The sequence below is a fragment of the Falco punctatus genome, assembly GCF_963210335.1.
Source record: "Falco punctatus genome assembly, chromosome: 3".
Taxonomy (NCBI): Eukaryota; Metazoa; Chordata; class Aves; order Falconiformes; family Falconidae; genus Falco; species Falco punctatus.
In genome coordinates, this window is record NC_137582.1 from 58,829,226 (window position 1) to 58,845,880 (window position 16,655).

At 37.5% G+C, this 16,655-nt stretch overlaps 1 protein-coding gene and 1 long non-coding RNA gene across 6 annotated transcripts in view; one reads left to right on the top strand and one right to left on the bottom strand.

Annotated features, from left to right (window-relative positions):
* DLGAP1 (DLG associated protein 1) overlaps positions 1-16,655 on the bottom strand; it is a 358,503-nt gene that overhangs the window by 174,609 nt on the left and 167,239 nt on the right. The window lies entirely within an intron of this gene.
* The window catches only part of LOC308061439, a 171,990-nt gene continuing 167,131 nt past the window's right edge, over positions 11,797-16,655 (top strand). The window contains exon 1 of the long non-coding RNA XR_013927228.1: positions 11,797-16,228. This is a non-coding gene — a long non-coding RNA (uncharacterized lncRNA). The remainder of the gene's footprint in view (positions 16,229-16,655) is intronic.

Here is a 16,655-nt window from a genome sequence, read left to right on the forward strand (position 1 = left end):
GAAAGTATTCAGTAAACTTGTCACAGCAGGGCTTGGGTCTTTCCCTGATTTTTCCCACAAAGCTCCTAGTTTGGCCTATGAATGCAGTACAACATATAACATACAAGATGCTTATTCACAGCTGTTTTGAGTTCATACAACAGATGTTTTTGTTTTGTTTAGATTTAGAGTGTTAATTTAAATCAACAATTTTCAAATACTTTAATTCATGCTCACACAGAAAGACAGATTCACATTTTACCAATAATTAGGTAAATTAAAGCATTTCTCTTGAGACTAGTCATGTCAACTTGCATTTTCACAGACGTAACTCAGAATCATACCAAATGTTCAAGTAAACTAATTTTATTTTTCATTAAAATTTTCAGCCGTTACTGTTCACCAGTATTAAGTCTGTACTTCATGGAGAAAAGAAAACAAAATTACATTAGTCCATAAAACAGCAGCTGATCTAAAATTTACTGTTTATCCTCTTTCTTGGAAAGTTCACGGTAAAGCCAGACCTAGCGATCATTATTGACTCTGACCATCAGGCTAACCCCTGCCAAAATAGCAACATGTGTGAGCACTACCAAAGAATTGGGATGCATCGTTGTTAGAAAACCTACAGTACTGCAACTATATTATCCAGCATATTTTCACAGTGTACTATTTAAGGCTCTGCAGAGAATATCCAAGGAACAAATTTTGGACAACATGGGTGGTTGCTTTCAGAAATGTATGATTTCTGTAGTAATACTTTCCAGCAGATAAATGAAGGATACTGGTTTTAGTAACTATCCATTTTGAAATTACTTGAGCATGAAACTTATTTAAAAATAAATATTTTTTAAAAAAGATTAATCACTTTTTGTAACTTACAGGTGACAGTTGCTTAAAGGATACCAGTAAACTAATTGTATTCCTTTAATTCCAGTTATAAAAATTTATGCATTGATATTCTGTACCTATTTAAAGAACTGCTAGCCAATGAATATTTAGAGAAGAGTTCAGTTCTGCAAGATGTTATAAAATCCCTCCTTATTATCTGAATTAGTGAAGGTAAAATAGCTGCAGAACATAAGTGAATGAAGATGTGGGTTGAATCTTGCATTGCAGGTGGGCAGAGTCCTGGGATCTGTGCCACTTACAGCCACAGAGAGTTTTGGGCACTTGCACTTTGAATTCTTTTGTTTCCATCCCAGAATGGCTGTACGCAGTAAGGTGGGCTCCAGCAATATTGAGATATATACTTGTTTTATACAGTCTCCTCCTTCCATTTTGTTTCAGGTTTAAGAACAAATGTGGTTAAGATGAGAGGAAGGCCTGTCAATTTTTTTCCCCTTTTCCATAACAGATTTTCATAGAGCAGTATGAAACAGAAGAAAAAACAAAACAAAACACATATACTTCACAAACTCACTGAAAACACACCAAATAAGAGCATGTAAGCAGATCTGTCAAATGCTGTTATTCTTTACATGAGTGAATATACAGAATGTTAAAAAGTGACTATCCTAGTCTTATTTTTTCTTTTTCTTTTTTTTTAGAACAAGTACTTTATTGGCTGCTGGTAAAGCTGTGTTCAGAAAGGCCTTGCATATTTTTGAACAGTCATTCCTCTTTTTTCCTAAATGGAAAGAGCTGGCAGGTCAATGACATAGATAGAGAAAGTTCAGAATATAACCTTGGAAACATCATGAAAAGGTCTGTGATCTCTCCTACCCTAAGTGAATAGGAAAAAAATGCCAAGCCTGCTAAGGCTGTTAATGTTGGTTTAGTTCCATAAAACTGTGATTTAAAAGGAAGTTTTTATGGCTTTAATACAGCCATTAAGCATGTGATCTCAGACAATTACAGTGTATCTTTGAAGTCTACGGGAGAGATGGCGGACAGCAATCAAAATAATGTTAAGCATTACTTGCAGGTTTCCTGCAAGTTTCTGTAATAAATTCCTGCAATAAGGTTTATACAACCCCCCTATCTGTGCACTTCTGTCTATTCTTCCACCTGCCACCCTACCTCCTGCCCTGCCTTCCTACTTCAAATTTAAAATGGCAGGGGTTGAAATACAAGATTTGTACAACCCCTGAAACTTTCAGTAAGAGAGGCAAATCCCACCTATTTCTTGGCAGTGGGAAGAACTGTAGAAGAAGCCTGAATTTTCTTAGAGATGAATCTGTTCTTTTTGGACTTGGGCTCCAGTGATACAAGACACCAGGGACACCATCAGAGATAGGACCTTTCCAAGATTCACAGTGTTGGAAATGGTGGCATCTGAAGATCAAAGAGTAAGAGCAAAGGGCACAGAGACCGTCATGTACCCTCCAAGCTCTCTCTTTTTCCTTCAGAAAGCACTGATGTCCAAGTAGACTGCTTGGGAGGCTGGGAAAGCCAAGAAGCCCACAAACTGATCCCTCCTCAGGTTGCCCACAATCAGCCCTCAAGGCCTGCCTGATGCAGGAACTGCCATCAGGCTCAGATGTGGCCAGCTAATTTATTTGGTTCTGCAGTTTGAATCCCCTGGGCTGACTAAGCATCTCCTGTTGTACTGCTCATTCTTACAGCAGACCTGGGAAGTTTCCTCCTTGTGCTTAGGTTGACTTGTCCTCTTAATTCTCACATCTCTGGCAAAATTTTTTCCCTTTAGTTTTGAAGGGCTGTGTGACTATTTTGACTGAATACCCAGCTATATTTTCTGCCATTTTCTCATAAAATTTTGAACTCCAATCTGACTGAGGCAACCTAGCACCTGTAAAGATGATTCCACTCTTACAGGTCTCATAAAAGAAAAGGAACTCACACCAGGTCTGAACATTTACAAGTTCACTTCTTGTAACTTTTTATTTCTGTCTGATTACTTGAGTTGAAGAAAACAGCCTGACTGCTGCTGCCAAAAAAAATAATTATTAGGGAGAAGACTAAAGATACATATGGAGTAACAAAACCACTACCATGATTCAATTAACTATCAGCCAGTTGACACACACAATGCTATAGAAAGTCACATTTCCCAGTCAAGGCAGCCATGCTTCATTCACACAGCTACTTGCTTTATGTTATGATAATGAATATATCAGTATCAGCACCTTTAATGGTTTTGTCTTCTAGACTTTTGAAAGGCTTAAAAATCTATTAATATCCAAGTAAAAGGGCATCCCTTTTTTTACACAATTTCCAAGCAGGTTAAAAAAAACTTTGAGGAAAAAAATTTAAATTTTCCAGGTATCTTAACACTATTTCAAAGTCTGTATTGGGAAAAGTAGTTGAAATGAAGTGTATAAGACTTAATCTTTCTTAAACATAATGATGGTGACATATGAGGATTCCACTACCTACCAGTCCAGAAGATGAAGCAGTCAATTTAATATGAATTTGTTCTGCTGCTTTATGTCTAACTTGGACACATAGGGAATTCTTGTGGAAGTAACTAGACAGAATGATAAATAGAGAATTTGAGTTTAATTATGACAATTGTAAAAAACATTATGCCTGTCTCCTTTTCTTGATGGTTCTTTTTTTTTTTTATAGGCAGAAGCTCAAGAAACTAGAATGTGCTGTAGTAGGAAGTTTTTGAGATTTGAATTCAGCAGTAAAGATTTTCCAATGGATGCTCCAAATTCAAAATGGTACTAATAGAAACACTTCTATTAACCTAAAAAAAGCTTAATTATAGCAAGCCTGGTTGTCCTAACAGTCATGCAGGTAACAAGCCAAAACAGTCCTTTATACCTTCAATTCCAGCTGACCCATATTCTCATAAGTAGCTAAAACAATCCATGGCATCTGGAAAAACAAACTGTCAAAATTTATCAGTCCTTGTTCCACACATTTTAAACCATAGTCAAAGTGAGAAGCTCTGAAGGTTGCAATATTCTCTTGCTGGGATCAGACTCAAGTGATTGTGTCCTGGGTGATGCCTGTATTTCACAGCACAACCCTGGTCCTCCTCCTGGAGGATATGCCACCCCCTTATCAAGGGGACAGCTTTGTTGCAGTGTTCTGCTCTCATTAGTCAGGTGGGGCTGCACTCTTTCTCAATAGGCAATTTGTGGAAATCTTAGGGTAGATAATCCCAGGCTCCTGCCTACTCCTCACATGGCCAATAAACCTCTGTTGTTACCAGGCTTTGTGGTTACCATTTTCCCATGGCCCGATGTCCCCAGTGTTGTTTTTCCTCAGCACTAGTTGTGGTTAGAAAACAGGATGGGGGCAACAATGCAAAGTAGTTTTTTTTTAAAAATGCACTGAATAACAAAGTTACATTTATTTCCTGAAGCTGCCAATGTTCATGCCATTGGTTAAGAATAGTATGGCTAAAACCAAGATGTCATGGATGAAATTTACCTGAAATGAAATAACACTGCAGGAACATTCAGTGATGAACTTAACCCAGGGCCCATGTTTCAAAGCTCTTCTAATGACCAACTAGAGGACCTTTGTGAAGCTAGAGTAATTGGAAAATGAGTTTCTAATTGTCATTAACTGAATATTTTTTCTTAAACACTTAACAATATGACTTCTTCTCAAGCTAGCTGCAGTCCTAAATGAACTCCACAGGCAATAATTTTTCCTTTTATGATGTGAGGGACATTATTCTTCCCTTTGCTTTCATGGACAACTTCAGCACACAGCTAACATCCCTTCGCTTTAAGGTGATTTGCCCTCAGAAGTACATACTTGGGGACCTATAGGCAGCATTTCAGTTCTAAAAAGTAATGTTCTGGTTAAAAAAGAAGATGTAATGAAGTACGATAAGAAACATGAAGATGAGCGAGACAAATATGAAATGCTCCACGGCTAAGAGAGCTTGGCTGTCTTAGGGGCAGAGAAGACAATAGTAAGCAAAGAAATTGGCAGGCGGTGTTAAACTACCAGCCAGAGAACCTTTTCTGTTTCACCTCCCAGTCAGTTACATCTCATGGTATGTATTCCTCAACTTCTTGGGGTTCAGGCTATGTAACAGCATTCTCTGTGAAGCATGAAGAAACAGAATGTACACAGATTCTCAGAACATCATATGATACCGAAGAGATGAAGTGAAACAGGAATGTCTCAGTGACGCCCACAGGAACAGTCACCATCGCCAAATTGTCAGCATGCCTCTGCAATGCCAGACCACAGAGAGCATATGGATAGTTTAGGCTTTCTGCCATTAGACTAGATTAGCGGAGCGCATGGTTCATGCATATCTAGTCTAGTTTTGTGTCACTGGAAAAAATATTTCTGCTACAAGTAACCTCCTGGACTTAGGGAAGAAGGGCTAGTTCTCAGGCAGCTTCCACAGAAAAGCCTGCTGCTGTCTTCTGCATCTGCTAGGTTTGGTGGTACCTCCATGGAGAAACCCTTCATGTGATCTGTGCTTACACCTCTGAGACCATGAACCGAGGTGTGAAACAGAATACCCTTCCCTTCTGTCGAGCAAACGTGACTGACAGTTCTGCAAAATCCATCCAACAGATGACACTACTGGGGATTTTTGTTCTGTTACAGCCCATGCAGGCTGTATGGCAGCAATTTGTGCAAAGCCTGCTCTCTGTGACCTCCCCAGGCAACAGCAATTTAGTGAAAGGCATACACTGCCCAGAACCTTTTGTGAAAAAATGGTCTGTATCATTTGGAAGGGAAAACTTCAAGTCTGGTGGAATTGGGTATTTCAAATTTCATTTTCTTCAGAAAAACATTAAGTTTGAGCCACAAAAAACCCAGAGGGTGAATAGCACAACATACAACCTAACTTTGGTCTCTCCAGAAGCAGATTCTGGTATAGTCTGCAGTGCAAAATGATCAAGCCATTTAGTACATTTTCATGTATTTTCATTATGGAATATTATTCCAGCAGAAATTGAGTGTTCAATTTTTCAGTATATTGTCAAAACTAAGAAAACCAGAATATAGTATTCTCTATTGCAGTTGACTAAGTAGCTAACTTTTATCAACCCTGAACGAACTAAAAATATGGTTATATAAAATGTTCCTCCTTTTGAAGCTGACCTAGTTATTTATATCTCAGTACATAACCCATATTACAACTCTGAGATCTAGGAAGGTTTCCAACTAATAAGCTACGGATATAAAAGTGGCAATCATGTACCTGCACATTTGTTCCACTTCAAACAAGAAGCAAAACACAAAATGGGAAAAAAAATGAAATAGTAAGTTAAATATTTGTTAATGTATACATCCATCATTCTGCAAACATATGATTAATTATGCTAAATTGAATAATCCTATGCAAATGAATCTATTTGCAAATAAAAATTCATAATATTAAATATTTGTGAAATAGAGGACAAAATGTTCATGCCAAACTCATAGTTGAATACAGCACTTAAAATATTCTTTTAGTGTTTGCCTTCCATTTTTTGGCATATTAATTGAATTTTATTTTGCATTGGCAGCGTACAGGAATGATTTGATCAAGAGATCTTTAAATATTAACAAGGAGCCAGAGGAGTCTCAGAGGAAAGAATCCTGTTAGTTGCAATGTAAATGCAAACATATGCAATGTTTATTTCTGGCGTACTACTGTTGTGGTCTATCTTAGAGGCCAAAAACATTATTACCCAACGTACTTTAATTAGACATTTTTTCAATTAATATAAAGAAATGTCTTTTTAAAGCCAATTAGTCTTCATGTCAGTTATCAAAGTATTCTTAAAAATTAAATGTTCCGTAAAATTGAAAATAACAATTAGCTATTTAAACTTTTAATAAAGGAGTACTCTAACTATGTCTCTTCCCTTATAAACTTTAAGTATACAATTTCAGGCAAGACTTGAAAAAGAAACTGCACCTCACTATATAGGCTTGCTCTTCAGCAAAAAAATGCCATGTACAGTGTTCTGCAAGACTGATTACATTATTTCCTAAAATTTTCATCCAATGCTGACAACTGTTAGTAATTTTATATAATACAAATTGGTCAAAATAAAAAAAAACTTTCAAAATATAATCTGGAAACATTCTCTTTATTATTTAAAAATCAGAAAATAAACATTCAGGATTTAACATTAATTATAGGAACATAAATGTTCTGGCAAGTCTTTACGCCCCTTTTTTGTTCTTACACATGAAAGTTAGTCACTGCTTGTACAAGGAAATATCGGAATGAAGATCACTCCAGACTGGATACACAAAAATAAGTATGTTTAAATGGGTCATAGCATGACACTTCTAAAAACTCTTTGTACACAGATATTTTCCTAACAGCTCTTAGCTACCCCGAGTATGGTGTTCTCAATCATAACTTTATCATTTAGAACAAAGGTACTTCCATGCAGCTTCACTGCTGAAACCAGACCTTGTAATGAACATGAATTATACTGCCAGTTTCTTTAAGGTTCATTTATACCAGTCTTCAGGTGTAGTGGATGAAGTTGTAAGTTTATAAAAGAATTTCACTGATGACACTGAATTTCACAAGGATCTGAGGTGTTTTGACAATGCAAAACATATTGTAAAACACTGGAAGCACTGCAATTTCAAAGAACTATGAAAATATTCTTGAACATCCAACATCTTAACAATTACTAATCTAAGAGCATATACATATACTGTATTCCCATGAGGCAGAGATATTTGTGGCTTATGCATTGCATTCTCTTGAAAAAATCTGCTTGCCATATTCATGACAACATAAACACGTTCACATGTGTTCTTACTCATCTTCTTCATGAATATTCATTTACCCAACTGATTTAGAAGTACTGGTCTTCTAAATACTAGACAGTCCTTCTGAGAATTTTGCATTCTGAAATGTAAATAGTCTTTTTCTCCTGGACAGTTGTCAGTAGCCAGAATAAAGGTGAAACTTGCAACTTCATCCTTCATTCAAGACCACCATAATCTATGCATAAAAAGAATGAAATGAAACATGAACTCTGCATTCTCTTATTGCTATTCATTATTCATTAAAGTTATGTTAGTCTATGTTTATGGAAGAATCTTTTTTTTAATAAGGACTTACTGCTCAAATAATTTCTGTCCTGAATCCAGAATTTTCTATAGAATCCCAGATTCCTTCACTGGCTTAAGAGATATCAAAGAGACTCCTAGGTATTTACAGATAGGATGTAGACCGAAAATGATGATTCACAGTTTCTCACACACTGTTCATTGCATTCCTCACTGCCCATCTGTCCTCCTTCTAACCTTGACATAGCAACTTTCAAACAGCAGCAGTACAATGCAACCATGAGGAACTCCATATGGCCTGTTGTGAATCACATCTTGACACAGGGGAACATCCCCATTAGTAGGAGGCTAATAGGGATTGGCAGTTGGTCTTTTGAAAGGCTACTTTAAAATTCTCATACCTTGCACTGCAAGGCAAAAAAACCCCACCTCTTAAAAGTTATATACTGTTGGATTACGACTACTTGTTCAGTGAAATAAGCTATTGCCTGTAATTTACTATTGCATTTCAATAGTTGGAATGTGAGATAAGAATGAATTTACAATATAGTAAGTCAGATGTAAAATAAGAAGGGGGAAAAAAAATTGCTTTCACCCTTTATCACTTCTGGAGACTACATTTAATGCACTTTTGGGAAGAAATTCATTGAAAAAATGCTTTGTCTATGTAAAAAAAGAAAAAAACCCCCATCCTTCTTATGAAGTAAGGCAAAAAAAGGTTTTTACTGCAGAACACTTGTATTACTAAAATATTTCTATCACTGTTACGTGATTAGGCTAAAAATAAATCTATTCATCATCTTATAATACTGTAGAAAACTATGTTTGCATGTAAATTACTGCAACACCCACAATGACTTATGTTTTCATCCTACTGAAAAATGCCACTTCCACAAGCATATTTATAATCTTATAACGAGATCAGTGTTTTATAAAAAAAAAAAAAAAAAAAAAAAAAGGCCCAAATCAATACAAATACTCAGCATTCCAACTTCTGTTTGGTTGGGGTTTTTTTCTACCACCCCCCTCCACCCCCCCAGCATTTCAGTGAATTCCATGGATTAAAACTGAAGGAGGCAGCAGGCTCAAAACCTCTTTTACCACCTCATGCTGCAGGTTCAGGTTCTCCTCATTTTGGCCAAATTTGTGTGAGGTCCTGAGAAAACTCTTGCAACCCCTGCTATCCTTCAGGTTTTATATTCAAATCAGCAACACTCATGTCTGGTCTTTGGATACATTAAGCTTCCTTTTTTACTTTCTCCTGTAAGTACAGTCACCAACAAGCTCCCTTTCCAAGAAGAGAGTAATTTCTTTTTAGAAAACCTTCAGCACTCACACATAAATCAGAATTTAAATGCAGTAAAGAAGACAAGGGCAGGATTCACAGCTGCCACAGAACAAACTATGGGTTGTCATCAGCACCAGCAGTGCCACAAGAAAAGAACTTGATACGTTATCAGCTGCAACTGAGGAATAAATAAAAAAGGAAGGAGAACTGAACTGTGACAGATGATAACAGCAGGTTGCTGAATTTTTCAGTTACTTGCAGACTGCTTGTGGGAAGAGTTTGAGGCAATGTGCTCTCAGCTGTGCTTCATTTGCACAGTGGTGACATTCATGAAGAAATCCTGTTTTTACAGAGGTAAAGACACATATTCAGGCTCGGGCTTTACATCATGTCATTTTTGTCCGGTCCCACAGCTATATATTGTAGGTAATATGAGAGAAACTACATGATCTATAATATGCTACGAGCCAAATATGCAAATGTTTCTATAAACATGCATCCAAATCTCCAGATAAATTGACAAATTGTTCTTTTGAATTTTTTTCTAAAGCACTATCAGACTGTTTCAAGTTTTTTATTGTGACAATATACATTAATAACATTCTTCTGGTATTACAAAGATGAACAGCAGATTACACAGCCAAAATCCAGTTCCACGCTGTCAACTTCAGCACCTAGCAGGTTCCCACAGTGTTCAAAATCTTGCCAGAGCTGCCACTTTCCCTTCACTCCCTGTCTATACTCAAATGTCCTTACAAAGTAAAATAAATTTGCAAGGTGGCTGCTTAAATGCAGCATTTTTCAGCATGGTGATATCAATATGGCAGTGAGGAAGAAACATTTTTCTGCAACAAATATTTGTTAGTCTTAGAAGAGAAGTGAATGTAAGTCTGCTGTACATTTAAGTATAAAAATTACAAGTTCAGAAAAACTTTTAGATTTAAGCTCACTTTTTTGTGAAAGGCTTCTGTAAGCAGAGGACTATTTTTATGCTTCCCATTCATCCATTTATTGCCCTAGTCCAGGGGTCCTCAAACTTTTTAACCAGGGGGCCAGCACACGGATGCAGTGGCAGGCAGCCATCTGCGGCTGCTTGGTTTCCCCCCCAACCCCCGGGGGGGGGTAGGGGGTGTGGGGCGGGGGTGTCTGTAAATACCGGGGGCCGGATTGAGGACCCTGGGGGGACGTATCCGGCCCATGGGATGTAGTTTAAGGACCCCTGCCCTAGTCCTAGCATCGTATGACCAGGCAAGCATTGAGCTGAGAGATTCATTGAACTTGAGGGAATTAGATGTGGGTACAACCTTCCCTGGCTTGCACACAGCTAAAGAACGTGCTTGGAAATACTGGCAAAAATGTAGTATGAAGTACAGCTGACTTGTATGAGTATGCCATTGTATCAAACAGGTGGTACTAAAACTCTATGTACCACCTATATATGAGATGAGTGGTACCACTTATTACAAAGACTGCCAAATAACTTATAACACTTCCTTTCCAGTTGCTTATAACCTTTACATACCTCTGTGCCTATGGGCTGACATTTTCCATTATTGGGAGCTTTCAATTTTCTGAATATTCTTTGAAGATTTCAGCCAAAAGAATCCCACTATTTCTGCAAACAAAGCTAGTGAAAATATGTTGTTTTCCTCACATTAAAAAAAACCCAAAAAACAGTGGTGATGTTTGAAAATTATGTACATCAGCTCCTTTGTACTTTAAAACAAGGATATAAAATTTGCCAGACACTTATCTACTCTTGTATTTGCCCAGACTGAAGACTTAAAAAAATGATGGTGAGACTTAAGTTTTAACAACTACATTTCCACAGTTCCTCAACCCCAGGGCTTACTTATGTTTGCAGATACAATGCAAATGTTTTGAATACACAAAGCTACGCAATTCTAGCTCTGAAAAATCAGGTCATGAAAATATGTATGTACTACATACGTGGCAGAACTTTCTCACATACACAACTTGTCGGATGCTATAACATTTCAAAAATGAGCTATGTATATGCATAAAAATACATCTCAGGTAGACTATGGTGTAAGACTAGGAGAAAGAATTATTTGGCTATCAGTTCCTTGAAAAGATGCCATATGAAGAACTTCAGAAATGATGCATGATCCCTATTTTGACCGACACAGTCAGAGTGTTTAGTATATTACTGTGTAACAGCTTCTGGGAAGTATTTGGAAGCCAGTCAGCACGGATAATTCTGTAAATACTTCAATGAGTCCATTAAGCCTTAGCAATGTAAGGATAAAATGAAATGCCTACAAGTGATGGAAAGGCACTAGTGTGCTACCCATCACACAGTGGAGAGGACAATGAGTAATTGTGATGGGTTGACCTTGGCTGACTGGCAGGCACCCACCAAGCTGCTCTCTCACTTCTCCTCCTCAATAGGATAGGACACTCACCAGTTACTATCACAGGAAAAACAGACCTAACCCGAGGAAATTAATGTAATTTGTTGCCAATTAATAACAGAGTAGGACAGTGAGAAACAAAACCAGAACTAAACCCACCTTCTTTCCACCTGCCTTCTTCCAAGGCTCAACTTTACTCTTTCAGTCCCAGCACTTCTACTTGCCCACCAGCAGCTCAGAGGAAAGGGGAACAGGGTTGTGGTCAGTTTGTAACAGTTTTCTCTGTCACTCCTTCCTTTTCCCTCACACTCTTCCCCTGTTCCAGTGTGGGTCCTTCCCATGGGCTGCAGTTCTACAAGAACTGCTCCAGCATGGGTCCTTTCCACGGGGTACAGTCCTTCAAGAACAGACTCCTCCAGAAAATTTCCTTCTGTGTGGGCTGCTTTCCATGGCCCGCAGCTCCTGCCAGGAGCCTGCTCCAGTGGGACTGGCTCTTTGTGGGCTGCAGCTTCCCATGTCCACCTGCTTCAGCGTGGAGTCCTCCACAGGCTGGAGTGTAGGTATTTGCTCCACTGTGGTTCTCCATGGGCTGCAGAAGGCAATCTGCATCACCATAGTCTTTCACGATGAGCTGCAGGGGAATCACTGCTGTGATGCCTGGAGCACCCTGCCCCCCACTGCTTCTTCACTGATCTGGGTGTCTGCAGGGCTGTTTCACATTTTTTTCACTTGTTACTACCAAAATACTAACTTAATTTTGGGGGGGAATGGGGAGGGAAAGGGAAGTGTGCTTGTTCTTGATCTTCATCTTTCTTAGTCAATATGCTTTCAGCCATGGCACACTTCAGAGGTATTTCTAGAGGGCAATACAGTCTGTTCTTTCATTGGGTAACTTTGATCATTGATAGAAAGTATACATGCAAGATCTGGTCCTGTTTTCTCTCTAGCTTGCTCTTTCTTTATGCAGTTCATTAATTTAACCCTACATGTTTCCCAGAACACAGCTTTCAACTCCACAAATATCCAAATACTCCCATATTTGCCATTTTTTGAGAGATGAAGGCTAAATGAAATAAAGGGGCAAAACCCTGCTGTGACACCACCTCATAAATTTTTCATGCTGTGTATTGAGAACCCCCCTCACCAGCTTCTCCATATCTAATGCAACAATCCTTGCAGCCAGATTCTCTGATCCATTGTGCAGATTCAATCGAGTTTGAATTCAGTTATACTGGCAACTGTACCTAAACAGTGGACTAATTCAGGCTATGCTGGAAGCAGAATTTTATTGTATTCAACCTCTGTAACATTCTGTGAAGAAGGAGAGTTTATATAGTACCTGTAGGTTTTCTAATTATGTATCACAAGAACCTGAAATTATCTAATAACAGGATTTCAGTCTGCCCCTGCCCTTCTTTGCAATAGGACCATGTTTTTTTAACAAAAGCACCAGTAACTGCTTGTCTGTACTACAACGAAGATGGCTATCCTGTAACAAAAAGGGCTGTGCAGTGCTCTCTTCCTACATTTATATGACTGAATAGATTGTAAAGCTGATCAATTCACTAAAAAGGGAATTGAACTCCCGTTGCAATTGTTCTCTTTTTAATCCTGGCTTGTTTCTCAGCATTTCCCACATAATAACACCCTACGCTCTGTTAGAAATGTCATTCTCATTTCTTAGCCACTCCACTGAGGCACTGGGTTGAGAGATTGTTCTAATTACTAGTGGTGAAAATATCCAAGCAGACTTGGATATATGCTATACATTTACACACTTATTTATTCTAGCTCATTCTAATAATGCTTAGATACTTTAAGTTTTGACTGTTTACACACATTTAATTGATGGAATTTTCTTTTTTTTTTTTTTTTTTTTTTAACAGTCACCGAAAAAAAAGTAAGTATGAATGCTTTTAGATAGCACATTTTTAGAATGTGAGCATATGGGACTATGCATTGAAATTGGTGTATTTTATATAGTGTTTGAGGGGCATAAGCACCTGAAACCTCAGCTCATTTTTACATAAAGGCAACTGAAAGCTACCACATGTCTTAAGAATTTGGCTCAAGCTTTCTTTTCTCTTTTCTTTAAAAGCCAAATGCAATATTCAATAACAATTAAACTCAGTGGTTGCTCTTGGTGTTCTCACCATTTCATGCAAGGGAGTGGGCTGTAAAACTTTATTTGGGGCTGCATAGTAATGGATATATTTAATAGAATTACAGTGTTGGAGCTGATCACTTCTAATCTGGCCAGGCACTGATAAGGCTAAATGCATTATTGTGGTAGTCTTGGCATGGGTTGGGGTGGGGAGGAAAGAAGTGGAAATCAAGAAGTAGCAAAAGCCAAGTTATATTATGACATAATAATCTCCCTCTTTTTGTGGAAGTTAGAAATACCATTTTTGTTTCTCATTTCCTTATGTACAGCACTGTTCCCACAGCCCCTCACACAGCATTGCTTGTTTTCCCCCACAACTAAATGAGCATCCCTCTTGCATTCAGACTTTTAACACGAGTGGTCATAAAAAGCTAATGTGAACTGGCAGAGAAACTCAAGGACAAGCACAGAACCTGAAAGTAATTTAGGTAGTTTTCCCCCCCAAATTTACTAGTTTTTAAATGCCCTTTTATGTCTTTTATTTTGTTGCCAAAGCATTTTTGTGAGGCTACCAATGGGCAGTATTGCCTTTTTTGCATGATTTCCACATTAATTCTTTGTTCTCACAAAGAAATGCCATTATTTATTTCCTCTGGGATAAAAAATATCACAATGAGGGGTGAGATGATAGGGATAATTAGACTAAATGGTGGTATAGAACACAATGGGAAAAATATCTTTTATGAAGACCACCTGTCTACTCATTTTTGTAGCCTGAATGATGTTTTGTTTTGTTCAGGGAAACAAATTTATTTAATAAAGTCCAAAACACAGATGGCAGCTGCTAGAAAAAAACAATACAAGATTTTGTTGCGAAGGGTATAGAAATGATCCGAGTTCTGAATGGAAAGAAAAATTTCCTCTTTCTCTGTCAATGGTTCTGTTTTCCAACAGCTCTCTCTCATGCAGCCTGGGATTTAGTTAGAGCAGCAATTCTAATCCTGAATGTTAGAAATAAGGATTTCTTTCTTGTCACTATAAGCTGTTTCTTATATACATTCTTTTCATGCATCTTCATTATTTTATTGTAAATGATTTAAAAATACTTGAATCTACATAGTATTTATTGGCATTAGTTTAGAATGGATGAGGAGAAAATTCTTAATTTTCCATTCCTCTTGCAGGTCAAAAATACATAATAGTTCAAGAAAAGATACTGATTATCTTTTTTTAGACTCTACTGTCCTTTATCAGAAGAAATCTGTATCTGAGTTCAAATTTAAATCTGCAGCAAATGTTGGCATCCTTATTTGGCAAAAAACATACCATGAGCTATTCACAAACAACAGTAAAAGCAAGAGTTACTCAGAGAATTATTTAAGAAAGTGATTTTAAATGTTTACAGTATCTCCTTAGAAAGTCCACAAAACCAGAAAAACAGATTTTTTATTAATTCAGTCTGGTTCTGCTGAGGAGGTTAGGAAGAAAGGGGCTTGAAAGAGGACATTTCTAGATGGCAGGTCAGAAGCACATGAGGTATCTCAGTCTGATTTCAATCTGGCCTAAGTCGTTCAAACACATTTACCTAAATAGGCAGCTTAACTGGGAGGATAAAACAAGAACTGTGAACAGTCAATGAATTTTGTGGTTTAGATACCAAAATAATCTTATCCTAAAGAGGATTATCTTTCAAGAAATAAAAAATTAAGTCATGTTGGGGATCTACTTTATTTTCTTCCTTTAGATAGGGAACCTGTCCCATGGGAATCTTACCTGTCCTTAGAGAGGAAGGCAGATTTTTACGGCACTGCTATTCCTCCAGAAAAGAAAACCTCAACAAAAGAGATCAAATAGAATAAAGCCTAGTGCAGATATCTGGTATCACACAGTGAAGTTATTCAGTAAAAAAATAATAGTATAACAGCCTCTGAATAGATTCACTTTCCTGTAGCCAGTCTTTGGACAAGACCAGAGTCTGGCAGATGGACCCTGGTTGAACATCAGAAGGGTCAGTGCTGATACAGCTTGTGGAAGTGGTTGGTCTGGAAGATTCAGTTGATTTACAATTTTTCTATTTATTCCCCTATCATGCATGTGTGTGTGTGTGCGTGCATTTTTGAAAAAAAAAAAAGTTTTCATCTTATAAGATCTTTCTCAGGAAGATTTCAACAGTTTCTTACCATTTTAGCAAAATGAGAATAATACATCTGCAACTTGTTATGATAGGTACTTGGTTAACTGATTCTGAGACAATCATTATTCTAAGGGTTAATCCCAACAATAAAACAAAATCATTTGGAATTGAAAAAAAAGGTGGAAACCACACAGGGAACATGATGGAATCTTGCCACTGAAATCATGTAAGCCACCAATTTTTTTCTCACAACTCAGAACAATTGGATTGTAAACCACTGCTTAACAGAAGTAAACCAGGGCAGGTAATAGGAGACTTTAAATTTAAAATAAATGGACATGCTCATGCAAAGCTCAATGCCCATCTGCTTGAAAGCCTTTTATGCTACTCTGGCAGCAGATCCACTGTGGAAACACGAGAATGCAGCCTCGGTGAGTACAAACCTGCCAGATATCATTGTCAATGTATGCTCTGATCAGATCTATTACATGAATTGAGGGCCTCAGCATTTTGTTTCTGAGAGAAGAAAATCAGGTTATAGAAACTGTTATTTCTTTGTGACAACTTATCTGTAAGAGATTTCTAGCAGCCACGTAGTAAAATGTATTTTGCCTTACTTTCATAAATGCCAAATCTCAACAAATTAAGCACAAATTTTGAAAATAACCTCCACTGAAACCTGAATGAAAGCTTAACAAAGTATTAAATGATGAATTTTTACCTCCTTCCAAATCATTTACTGAAAAGCAGGAGTGGACTTTGACCAATTACTTGAGCTGTGAATTTTTGTTTTAACTAGGAGAGCATTAGTTTCGAAGCTTCTTTTGAAGCATTCATTTACAGCTTCTAAAGCAGATG